This window comes from Lolium rigidum, chromosome 6, assembly GCF_022539505.1.
Source record: "Lolium rigidum isolate FL_2022 chromosome 6, APGP_CSIRO_Lrig_0.1, whole genome shotgun sequence".
NCBI classification, from domain to species: domain Eukaryota; kingdom Viridiplantae; phylum Streptophyta; class Magnoliopsida; order Poales; family Poaceae; genus Lolium; species Lolium rigidum.
Genome location: NC_061513.1, coordinates 310006693 through 310019035, shown reverse-complemented (window position 1 = coordinate 310019035; position 12343 = coordinate 310006693).

The window sequence follows — 12343 nt, the reverse complement described above, 5'->3', positions numbered from 1 at the left end:
ATGGTATGCCATGCGCGCATGCACACTAATTGTATATATATTATGAGGCAACTTAATCAAATGTGTTTTCATTCGAGAGAACTTGTCAAGATTCAAGTTAATTAATTTATCAGCGCTAATTATTTGGTCGCCTGCTTGTTGGGGGGATAACCCCCGGTATGCCAAAGGCATGCCAAACCGGATGGTTTGAGCCATCGGGATACCGGTTAAATGTTCATACCGGAGTCTAAGATAGGCGTTTGGCCGAACAGGACTAAGCCGGTATCCTCAGAGGAGGGATACCGGAACCGGATAGAAAAGGTACCGGGCCACCGGAAAGAGGAGCTTGTCGGCAAGACTGGTCAAAGATCCTCTCCCGAGCTAGAAGACAAAGATGAGCTAAGCAAAGTAGCTTTAAACGAAGGGCTGACGATAAAGAAGAAGATGACGAAGAAAGAAGCCGGAGGACGTCAGCCTCCCTGATTAAAGAGAACCCCGGTGTCATCTATGATTAAAGTAGCTTTGTAAAGTAACTTTATAAAGTAGTTTGTCTAGTCAAAGATGCCATTAGGGTTTTCTTGCACTGTAAGCCACCCTCTCCCCTATATAAGGAGAGGGGGCAGCCCTCCTTACGGGCGACGCACGAACTAGCAAGGCACGAAGCACAAACCTGTAACCTGTGAGAATCAATGAAGATAGTGATCTAGAGCGAGTTCTTCCTTGTGTCTTTCTTCTTCAACCTCTGGCCTTGGCCAAGTTCTTGAGGAAACCATCCGGAAGTTCGTCCCATCTGATCGCAAACCCTCCCCCGAATCCTCTAGCGTCCATTCGGCCCCAATCTAAGCCATCCTATGGCATCTGTCTGTTCACCACGACGACAGTTGGCGCCCACCGTGGGGCATGAAGTGGCGCTTGAAGGAGTTCACATTCGGGCGGGCATCCTCGAGGTCGCCGGCGAGCGTACGGTGTCCGCGCTCGTGCGGCGCATCTACGCCATGGACTTCATCAACGACAACGCGGGCTGCTTCGCCAACGGCGGCGTCTTCCCCAAGAACGGCCGCGTCATCGAGTTTGGCAGCCACCGCGTCTACTTCGGCACCGTCCCTGTGCGCCAGCGCCTCTCGCCGGTGCTGGTGGCACCGGACCCGCCGAGATGGCTCTGTGCTGGCCGAGCCGCCGGCAGGGTCGAGGTAATGATGACCGGCATGGTTGGTGCAGGAAAAGAAGCTGTGGGTGAAGGTGCTGGTCGCGCGGTTTCGACCCGTGCGGCCAAGCCGCCGCTGGAGCGCGACGCAGGCGCAGCGGGAGCATCATCCGCGCCACCGGAAACACCGCTCCAAGCGGCGATGAGCGTCCTCGCCACCCCCATCGCGCAGAACATCGATCCGGCAGCGGCTCAGGCGGAGCTGGAGGCGCAGCGCCAGAAAGTGCTCGAGAGCGGCAAGGACATCCTCCGGGCGCAGCGCGAGCTGAACCTAACCCTACGTGAGTATAACGCTGCCCATGGCTTTGCTTCTGTTAGCGCGCATGCTGCTAGGATGCCGGAAAACCGGCTAAAAGCTCGCAACTTAGATCAGGATTTGCGCAAGGAAATTCTTACCGGCAAAAGTATCTCTGCATCTGTTAGCATCGTGGAAAAACCTAAGTACAGTAGCCCGGATAAAACTATAAAAGCTGCTAAAGCTGCAGTAGAGCTATGCGAGTCGCTTCCGGAGATGCTTTGGCGAAACAGCAAGAGCGTGTTAGAGAGCTGCTGGAAACTATTGAGCAGCAGAATGCTGAGCAGCTGGCTAAGCTGAACAAGGCCGCGGCCTCAAAATCCGCGCGTTCAACAAAGAATGCCGGAAGCAAGTCCCATGGGCAGGCGTCGTCCCCCCATCCGGACAGAAGAAGAGAAAAGGAAATGAACGCACGAGCAAATGATCGTGTACGATCCGGTTCTTGCCTGGAAAGCAACAAGCCGGGCAACACGATGCCTGTAGAAAAAGCCAAGGGGCAGGTCGAGGCTACGCCAGAGGAGGCTATGCCGGAAACAATCATGCCGGTAAATATGAGACCGGGCAAAATTATCGAGCTGCAAGGGCAGCGTACGATGAGGAGGAAATAGATCCCCCGAGGTACCGGCAGGCAAGGGCCGCGGTACCGGAATGTTATGATGAAGCTGATTCTGCAAGACCGGCAGCATACCGGAACCCTTTAGGAGAACGTTTGGGAGAAAGATACTTACCGGAACGGGATGCGAGGCACCGTCTGGATAGAGTGTACTTGTCAGAAATGATCGAGGAGGAAGGTCCTCCAGGCCCAAAATGCTTTGGCCCAAGGATCATGAGAGAAAAACCACCAGTTCGGAACTTTATGTTGCCCCGTGACACAAAAACATACGATGGCACTACGAAGCCGGAAGACTGGCTCGCGGATTACGTGACCGCGGTATACGTCGCAGGCGGTGGAGGAACCGTAGCAGGAGGAGGAAATCGGCGTTGGGCCGTGAGAATCATACCATCGTTCTTGGTTGGACCGGCAAGAATCTGGCTAAACAACTTGCCGGCAGGAAGCATAAATGGCTGGCTGGATTTTGAGGAGGCTTTTGTGAGCAATTTCAGCAGCACCTATCAAAGGCCGAACAGGCCGCAGCAACTCGCTCTGTGCGTACAACGCGCGAACGAAATAGACCGGGATTATCTGGCTCGGTGGAACACTACAAGGAACTCCTGTGAAGGGGTAATCGAGGCACAGGCCATTGCTTGGTTTAGCAGTGGGTGCAGAAGAGGTTCACCGTTGTGGCAGAAGCTGCAGCGGAACATGCCGATAACGTTGGCAGAGATGATACGTGTGGCGGATAGCTATGCGTTGGGAGACCCAACGCAGCCGCAGTGCAACCTGAGCCGGAACAGCTGCGCCAAGAGCAACACCGAGATAACCGGAATAACAAAAGAAGAGAAGATTTTCCGGATCGAAGGTACGGTCCGCAGCAAGTTGCTGCTTGTGCGAGAAAACACCGAGGCCGGCGGCAGTCAGAGGCAAAGAACCAGATCGCAGCCGTGGGCGGGTCCTAAGAAACAATGGGTAGAAAAGAAACCCTGGGTCCAGAAAAGAAACTGGCAAGAACCCGCAAAGTACACCATGGAAGCCGCCATGGACCAACCTTGCCGGTGGCACACACCGAATCCGGCGCACCCGTCAAACCACTTGACGAAGGATTGTACCTGGACCAAGTACTTGATGCAAAAGGGAACGGTAAAAGATGCACAACCACCACAAGACATGCCGCGGCAGCAACAGCTACCGCCACCACCGCCACTTACCGGGGCAAACGCCTTACCGGTGCAGCCAAACCGGCAGCAGTACCAGCAGGTTAACCGGGTGGAGCAAAACGAAGATCAACCACCTCCACCGGCACCTTTAGGCCGGAATGTTTACGAGGGCCCGCATATGTGCTGTGTTGTCTTTGTCACTGAGCCAACAGACAGGCAAAGTGTGCACCGCCGCTCCATGGAGGTCAATGTTGTGATGCCGGCAGTCCCCAAGTACATGCTATGGTCAGATCAGGAAATTACCTGGTCATTTAAGGATCACCCTAGGATCATGCCGAATCCGGGAGGATATGCTCTTGTTGTGGACCCAATCATGAAAGGGCCGCAAACTCGAGTAAGTTCAGCAAGGTGCTGATAGATAACGGCAGCAGCATAAACATCATGTACAAGCACACCATGCATACGCTGGGCATAACAGAAAACATGCTTCAGCCCACGCGTACGACATTCCACGGAATCGTTCCGGGCTTGTCCTGCGCCCCGATAGGAAAAGTTCAGGTGGACGTAGCATTTGGAGGACGTGATAATTGCCGGGTTGAAAATGTTGAGTTTGAGGTGGTGGATCTAGACAGTCCTTACCATGCGTTGCTGGGGAGACCGGCATTGGCAGCCTTCATGGCTACAACTCATACGGCTTACCTCAAGATGAAGATGCCGGCACCTCGTGGACCCTTGACTGTGGTGGGGAACTATAAAGTCTCACTGGAAACTGCATCTGCCGGATCAAACCTAGCGGAATCGCTGGTGATCGCGGAGGAAAAGAGAAGGATGCAAACAACGGTTGCGCTGGCTCAGTCTTCACAATTGAGCTTAGCGGCAATGAGTGGAAACTTGGGCTCACCGGCATTCAAGCCGACGAATGAAACAAAGGACATTGTGCTGGATCCAGCTTACCCAGAGCGCACCGTTCGCATCGGTGCCGGACATGATCAAGCATAGGAAAGCGCGCTCGTCAGCTTCCTCCGTGAGAATCGGAATATCTTTGCCTGGTCAACTGATGATTTGGTGGGTGTTCCGAGGGAGCTGGCTGAGCACTCTTTAAACGTCCGGAAGGATGCCAAGCCGGTGCGACAACCCTTGCGCCGGTTCGCTGAAGATAGAAGGAAAATCATAGGAGAGGAGGTGACAAAACTGCTCGTTGCCGGATTCATTGTGGAGGTCACGCACACAGAGTGGCTGGCCAATCCGGTAATGGTTGAAAAGAAAAAGGATGAGAACATGGAGGCAAAAGCTCCGAAGGTGTGGCGAATGTGCATCGACTACACCAACCTAAACAAGGCTTGCCCAAGAGACCCTTTTCCTCTACCACGGATCGATCAAGTGATTGATTCAACTGCTGGGTGTGAGTTGTTGTCCTTCCTGGATGCATATTCCGGTTTCCACCAAATTCCCTTGAAAAAGGAAGATCAAATAAAAATTGCGTTCATTACCCCGCACGGGGCTTACTGCTATGTTACTATGCCCTTTGGTTTGCGCAACGCCGGTGCAACGTACCAGCGCTGTATGCAAAAATGCTTGTTTGATCAAATCGGAAAGAATGTGCAAGTCTATGTAGATGACATTGTGATAAAAACTAAGGTAAAGAAGACCTTAATCGATGACATCCGGCAAACATTCGATAACCTAAGACGGTTCCGGATGAAACTCAATCCGGCAAAATGCACCTTCGGTGTCCCTGCCGGCAAGCTGCTTGGTTTCCTGGTGTCAAGCCGGGGCATAGAAGTCAATCCGGTAAAAATCCGGGCAATAGAAAGAATGACTATCCCATGAGAACTAAAAGATGTGCAAAAATTTACCGGAAGCTTGGCGTCGCTAAGCCGGTTCGTAAGCAGGTTGGGAGAAAAAGCTCTGCCACTTTATGCTCTGATGAAAAAATCCGACAAGTTCGTCTGGACCCCTCAGGCAGACGTAGCGTTCAAAGAGCTAAAAGCAATGCTGGCCACAGCACCTATACTGGCTTCACCTCTAGAAAGAGAGCCTATGCTATTATACATAGCGGCAACAAACCGGGTTGTGAGCGTAGTGGTTGTGGTTGAAAGAGAGGAGGAAGGAAAAACCGTCCAGAGGCCGGTATATTACCTGAGCGAGGTGCTCTCCCTCTCAAAACAAAACTACCCCCACTTCCAAAAAATGACTTATGGCGTGTACATGGCCGCCACAAAACTCAAGCATTACTTTGAGGAGCACCCCATGAAAGTGGTGAGTGAAGCACCGATCTCCGATATCATGTGCAACAAGGACGCTAGTGGAAGGATTGCAAAGTGGGCAATCCAGATATCACCATACGTGCCTGGTATATGAAAGAAGAGATGCCATAAAATCACAGGCTTTGGCTGATTTCCTCGTTGATTGGGCGGAAATGCAATACAAACCGCCAGATCAGAGGATAGAATACTGGAAAATGCACTTTGATGGATCCAAACTCAAAGAGGGTCTAGGTGCCGGCGTGGTGCTCACCTCACCAAAAGGAGATCACCTCCGGTACGTTTTGCAAGTACATTTCAGGGCATCGAATAATGTCGCTGAATATGAAGCTTTGATCCATGGGCTTAAGGTCGCAAAAGAAATCGGTGCGCACCGGATCATTTGCTATGGAGATTCAGATCTTGTGGTACAGCAGTGTTCCGGGATTGGGATGCGAAAGATGCCAACATGGCCTCGTACCAGTTTCACGTGCAAAAGATTGCCGGATTCTTCGAAGGGTGTGAGTTTCACCATGTGCCGCGTGCAGAAAATGAAGCCGCGGATGCTTTGTCCAAGCTGGGCTCATCTAGGCAAGAAATTCCTCCCGGGATAGCTTTGGCTCACTTAAGAGTACCATCGATCAAACCAAGCCCAGAATCGGAATCAATTTTTGTACCGGAATCGCATGTAGTACCCATGGATATCGATGAAGGGAACCCGGGGACTGCTCCGGCAAACTCGGGGACTGCTCCGGTAAGCTCGGGGACTGTTGTACCCATACCGGAAGAAATGATGCTGGTAGATAGCATGGAGATAGATGCACCGGTGTTTTTGGTTCGAGAGACACCGTCGTGGGTTAAACCTATTAAGGAATTCCTGATCAACGGCACCTTGCCGGATGACGAAAATGAGTCAAGGAGAATACAAAGAAGGTCCAAAGCATATACATTCATCAACGGTGAGGTGTACAAGAGAAGCGTTACCGGTGTCCTTCAAAGATGTGTGGAACCAGAAGAAGGGAAAGAAATGCTTGAGGAAATTCACCAAGGAGAATGTGGGCATCATGCTTCATCAAGGGCGTTGGTAGCAAAAGTATTCCGGCATGGATTTTATTGGCCCACTGCTTTGGAAAACGCTGAGGATTTGGTAAGAAAATGCAACGGCTGCCAGAGGTACGCCAAGCAAAATCATACCCCAGCGTCCGGTTTAAAAACAATACCATTAACATGGCCGTTTGCCGTTTGTTGCCTCGATATGGTTGGCCCATTCAAAACTGCAAGAAGCAGCATGACTCACATCTTGGTTATGGTGGATAAATTCACCAAGTGGCTAGAAGTGAAACCTATCGCAAAATGTGATGGGCACACAGCGGTGAAATTCTTGAAAGATGTCATTTTGCGGTATGGATACCCGCACAGCATCATCACTGACAATGGAACCAACTTTGCTCAAGGTGAGTTCAAAAGGTTCTGTGAGGACAACAACATCCGGTTGGATTTGTGCTCAGTGGCACACTCACAAGGCAACGGCCAAGTGGAAAGAATGAATGCTTTGGTACTTTCCGGTATCAAACCTAGACTAATTGATGCAGTGGAAAAGTCACCGGGATGTTGGCTCGATGAGCTACCATCAGTACTGTGGAGTATAAGAACAACTCCAAACCGGTCTACCGGATACACTCCGTTCTTCATGGTTTATGGAGCAGAAGCGGTCATACCGACTGACATCATTCATGATTCACCAAGGGTACAGCTCTATACTGAGCAAGAGGTCAAAGAGGCCAGAGAAAATGATGTGGACTTGCTAGAAGAAGCAAGAGAGCTGGCTTTGGCAAGAACAGCCATTTACCAGCAAAACCTCAGACGCTATCATAACCGGAAGGTTAACCCGAGAGTTTTCCGGGAAGGAGATCTCGTGCTTCGCCTAGTGCAGCGCACTGAAGGCCGGCATAAGCTCTTGCCACCATGGGAAGGTCCCTTCATTGTAAGCAAGGTGCTTCACAATGATGCATACTACTTGATCGATGCACAGGAGTGGAAAAAAGGAAAGGCGGACAGGTCCGGAGAGGAGAGCAAGCATCCATGGAACGTAGCTCGTTGCGTCCTTTCTACTCTTGAAGTTGTGGTGTAAGAAGTTCCTTTTTGTACCTTATATGCTATGAATAAAAGATGCCGGAACCTTGAATGAATCTCGGGACTACCCCAATAAGGTTGCATGTAACTTGTTTATTTTTTCAGTTTACCGGTTGCTTATTGAATGTTTTTTCTTTCCGGTTTAGTAGTGTGCTAAATCCTACCGGAGTCTTCGACTCGCTGCTGTCCGCAACCCGGCTTCATGGCAAGCAAGATAAACCGGTAGGGGATAAGCACATGAACTGCGGAGAGGGAGAGCAGGAAAGAACAATCCGGAAAATTTAACTAACCCCGGTTAAACCGGTTTTTTGCAAAATTTCGAAGTTATTTCTAAGTTCAAGAAAATGCTTGTTTGGTGAAAGAACCTTGTGCTCATACGCCAAAGAACGCCCAGAGAAGGCAGGCAGAGCCAAGGCAAAAGAACCAAGTATGCATCGAATTGGATGCGGAAACAATTTAGAAATCTTTGCGGTGCAAGATAAAAGCAAAACCAGAAGCAAATATGCTAAGGCAAACTTGAAGATACTTAACTACCTGTATAACTTACCGGCATAAAATGTTGTGTGGCAACCAAAAGCGAACTTAAAGTTTTACATCATACACCCCGGCATACCGGGGTCAAATTTAACAAGTTTTGTTGCAAAGCAAGCAGGAGCGGATAAACTGTTCAGGCAATGGGGGCATCAGGTGGAGCAGCACCGGTCTCGGTGTCTTCAGGCGGAGCAGCGCTGGCCTCAGGAGCTTCCGGCGGCACATCTTCAGCAGCCTCATCCTCATCTCCCTCTTCTTCTTCCTCATCGCTGAGGTAGTCGTTGACACCAGGAGGAGGAGGGATGAAGGTGCGGACCTCGGCGTACTCAGCAAGCCGGTAGGCCCGGTCCTGCCGCTTCGCGGTAAGCGCCGGATCCGTGTCGGTGGGAGCATCTTGGTGTACGCCTTGAAGAGCATCCAGATCCAGATCCGGGTACCAGGAGCATGCGGAGCGCAGCGCCGTGTCAGCTCCGGCACGGGCCGCGGAGCATTGCCACTCGCGAATCCGGTGCCCGACATCCTTGAGCCGGTGGGCGGTAAGCGTGATGTTTGCCGGCATCTCCTCCTCGGGCCACAGCACCTTGAAGAGCTGGATGGCAGCGTCCGGTAGGTCGCCAAGAAGCTGGTCGACGGAGCGCATGTGTTGAACTCGCGCGGAGAGGGCGACCAGATAGTCGTACCCGTCCCAGTGCGCATCCATGTTGGGAAATTCCCGCGCCACCCGATCCTCCATCACCTTCTTCACGGCGTGGGCCTGGGAGTCCGGGAAGTGCTCTACAGGAGGAAGGGAAAAGCATAAACACAAGATACCGGAAAATAGCATGCCGGAAGAAAGAGAAACACGGGCACATCTTCAGAAGGAGAAAGCTTATAAGCGAAAGAAGGGACAAGGCAGGGACTTACGGAAAGCCAGCGCGTCTATCTGCATAACCAACCGATCATATTCCTTGTGATCAGTGGTCATGGTATCAATGAGGCGCTCCGCTGCCTTCCGCGCCTTCCTTTCCTCCTCCAGCTCTGCCGTCAGTACGGTGTTGGAGTTCGTGGAGTCCTCCACGACCTCCGCCAGCCTGGCCTCAGCTGCAACCCGGGCATCCTTCAGAGCTTGCTCATGCTGGAGCGCGGCTTGCATAGCCTGTTCCTTCAGCTCCCTCGAGGCGGTCTTCTGGGCGTCTAGTGCCTCATGGTGCTCCTTGATGAGCTGCTCTTTCTCACCTAGATACCGGAAAGAAAGGTGTTAGCAAGTGGCAACAGATGAAACGAAAAAAGAACGGGTTAACTGGAAAAGAAAGGATGGTACTTTGAAGCTTGACAACCTGGGCCCTAAGGGCCTCGATGGTAGCTTCCGGAACGGCTGTTAAACAAAAAGATGCGTAAATATCAAAGAAGAAAACATTCCGGTGAAAAGATGCCGGAGGAAAATAAAGAAAACAAACCTTGGCAGTGGCTGTGGGCCTCGGCAAGGTCCCGATGCTCCCACAGAAGCTCCTCAAAGAGTTGCTTACGGGCATCCGCGGTGCTCTGTTCAAAGGAAGATGGTTATGAGAAAGAAAGAAACAAAGATCTTAACCCGAAACTCGGGGACTGGCTATGCCGGTTTCGTGCGTTTCTAGTTAAAAGTTTCGCGCTAAAAGCTACGCTCTCAACACGAAACTCGGGGACTGGGAGGATAGACAAGATCCGGAAAGAAAAGAAACCGGCATCAACAAAAATTACAAGAGGATTGGCAAAACTTACCACCACGTTGCTGGTGGCATCGTACCATGCACTGTCAAACTCCTTCACGGCGCGTTTAAGCCGCGAGAAGTGTTCTTCAGTGGACCGAGGCCCAGCAGGGTCTGGCGCTGGAAGGCGGTCCTTCCCCAGGCCGCGGGTAGATGCAGAGATATCCGCATCGTTCCACTTTTGGGCGTAGGGGAGAAGGTGCCCCAGGTCCTTACCCGCGCGATTCAGCGCAACGATCCGGCCTAGGACACCGGAAGGTTTGTCTTGGACAGCAGCGGCAGCAGGGCCGACATGCAGCACCACGGACCGCGAGCCGCCTGAGCCGTCGCCCTCCACGGCCTTGCACCGAGAAGCCCCGGGCTTGAGGAACTTGGTGATTTTGGGGGTCTCTGGCGGCGCCGTTCGCTTGGCCGCGGAAGGTCCTTGGCTTGGCGACGGTGTCGGTGCGGTCTCGGTAGGAGGAGAAGATACCGGCGCGGAGGTATCCGGCGCGGTGGAGGAAGAGCTTGGCTGTTTCTTTTTCTTCTTCGGGGCAGGAGGAACCAGAGGTTCCGCCTGCCCGGCATCTGTCTCATCGGCGCCGATGTTGCTGGCGCCGGTGTCTTGGGCTCCTGGAGGGGAGGTGAAATCCTCCTCCGCGCGGTGATCAAGAGGTGTAGGGGCCGCGCACCCCGAACTTGTAGTGCCTCCCGGAGGGGAGGCAGAGGTGTTGCCGCCACCAGATGGTGCCGGACTTGAGTGAGGAGGAGGAGTTGAGGTCCTTGCGGAGCCGGCAGAGCCCTCCGGCTTCGAGCCAAGCTCAAGCACAGGGTTGAAAGAGAGAAAAAAGAGAACGAATTGGAAAAAAGCAACCGGAAAGGAACTTGGTAAAAATGGAGAAAACATAAAAAGGAAACGAAGAGCTTACCCGAAAGAAACCGGCATCCGCTTTTGCTTGTAGCGCTTTGTACTTACCTGCTTCCCTCCAATGACTTCTGTCCGAGGGCGTTTGGCAGGAGGAGCATGGCTGGGGCCGGCGCCAGCAGCTGGAGGATCATTCTTCTGGCCTTCGGCCATAAGTTTGTCCAGGAATTCATCCCCGACCTCAGCCTGCAGGGGAGCCACGTGCTCATGAACCTGTGGGTCGATGTTGGCTGAGGGAATGTCTACAGAACAACAATAACAAAGGAATATGAGAGAATGAACAGAAAAGCTACCTCAAGCAAGGTCAAGTCATCAGACGAACCAGCTGGTTCCGGTGGAGACTTGCCGAGGCGTGAGGCTGGAGTCCGGCCCATCCTCAGATCCAGCCAGTGAATGACAGGATCCGGATCGTACTTGTCCAAAGGCCTTTTCTGGCAAGGGCCTCGTCGGTCTGAGTCAATCCGGGGGAAGCGGGCCCTAGCCTGAAAACAAAGAAAAAAAAAGGGGATTAGTCGCAAGAATGAAAGTTACCGGTATTACGACCCGAGCCGCATAATTTCTTACTTCTTGGGACGGAGGATTTCTAGAGCTGAGAGGGCAAAGGCCCCACTCCCAGTCATCCGGCATGTCCGTTTGGCATATCTGGTTAGCCTTCAGGACCACATCCGCCTTGCTCAAGGGCAGGCCGGTGATCTTGGTGGGATCACCGGGGCCATACATCTCGCTAATCTTGTGAGCGCGCTGCTTAAGGGGAAGCACCCGGCGGCAGATGAAGGCGCGGATGATATCGTCGGAGCAAATGTTGGTGTCCTTCATCAACTTCAACATGAAGCGTACCACCCGGTTCGTCTCATTGTGATCCGTACCGGGGTTGTAGTTCCAGTTGATCTTGGCGGGCGGCGCCGGGTTGAACGCCGGCAAGTTGATGAGATCGGCGGCGCCCTCGTTCTTCACGTAGAAGAACGTCGTCTGCCACAACCGGCAAGAATCGAGGCCGTTGAACTTAAAAAAGGGGCTCCCTTGGCGGGAGCCGATGATACAAGACCCGCATTGAACGGGGGGTTTGGGCTTGGGAATGTCCTTGCCCTGGACCGAATTGATCCGGAGAGAGAAGAAGCGGGCAAACGTCTCGCGAGCGGGACGGATGCCGATGTAGCCCTCCATGAAGGCCACAAAACAAGAAAGCTAAAAAACGGCATTGCCGGGAAGGTGGTGAGGTTGGAGTCGATAGAAGTCAAGGAATTGGCGAAAGAAATCGGAGGCAGGAAGGCTGAAGCCACGCTCAAAATGAGCAAGGAAAACAACGACCTCACCGGGTTCGAGCACCGGTTCGATCTCGTCACCAGGAAGCCGGCAGATGACCCCTTCCGGAATCCTCCTAGACCGGTAGAGCCAGTCGATCTCATATTGAGTCACGTCGGAACCCCTCCAGGCTCCGCGTGTCTTACCGGAAAGATCCTTTCCGGAGGCCCGACTAGATGTGTCGGCCTCTTGATCTCGGCTAGACGCAAAATCCATCCGGGCCAGATCTTCAGTTAGCCCGTCGGAGGTGCTACTGCCTTGGTTACTAGAGGT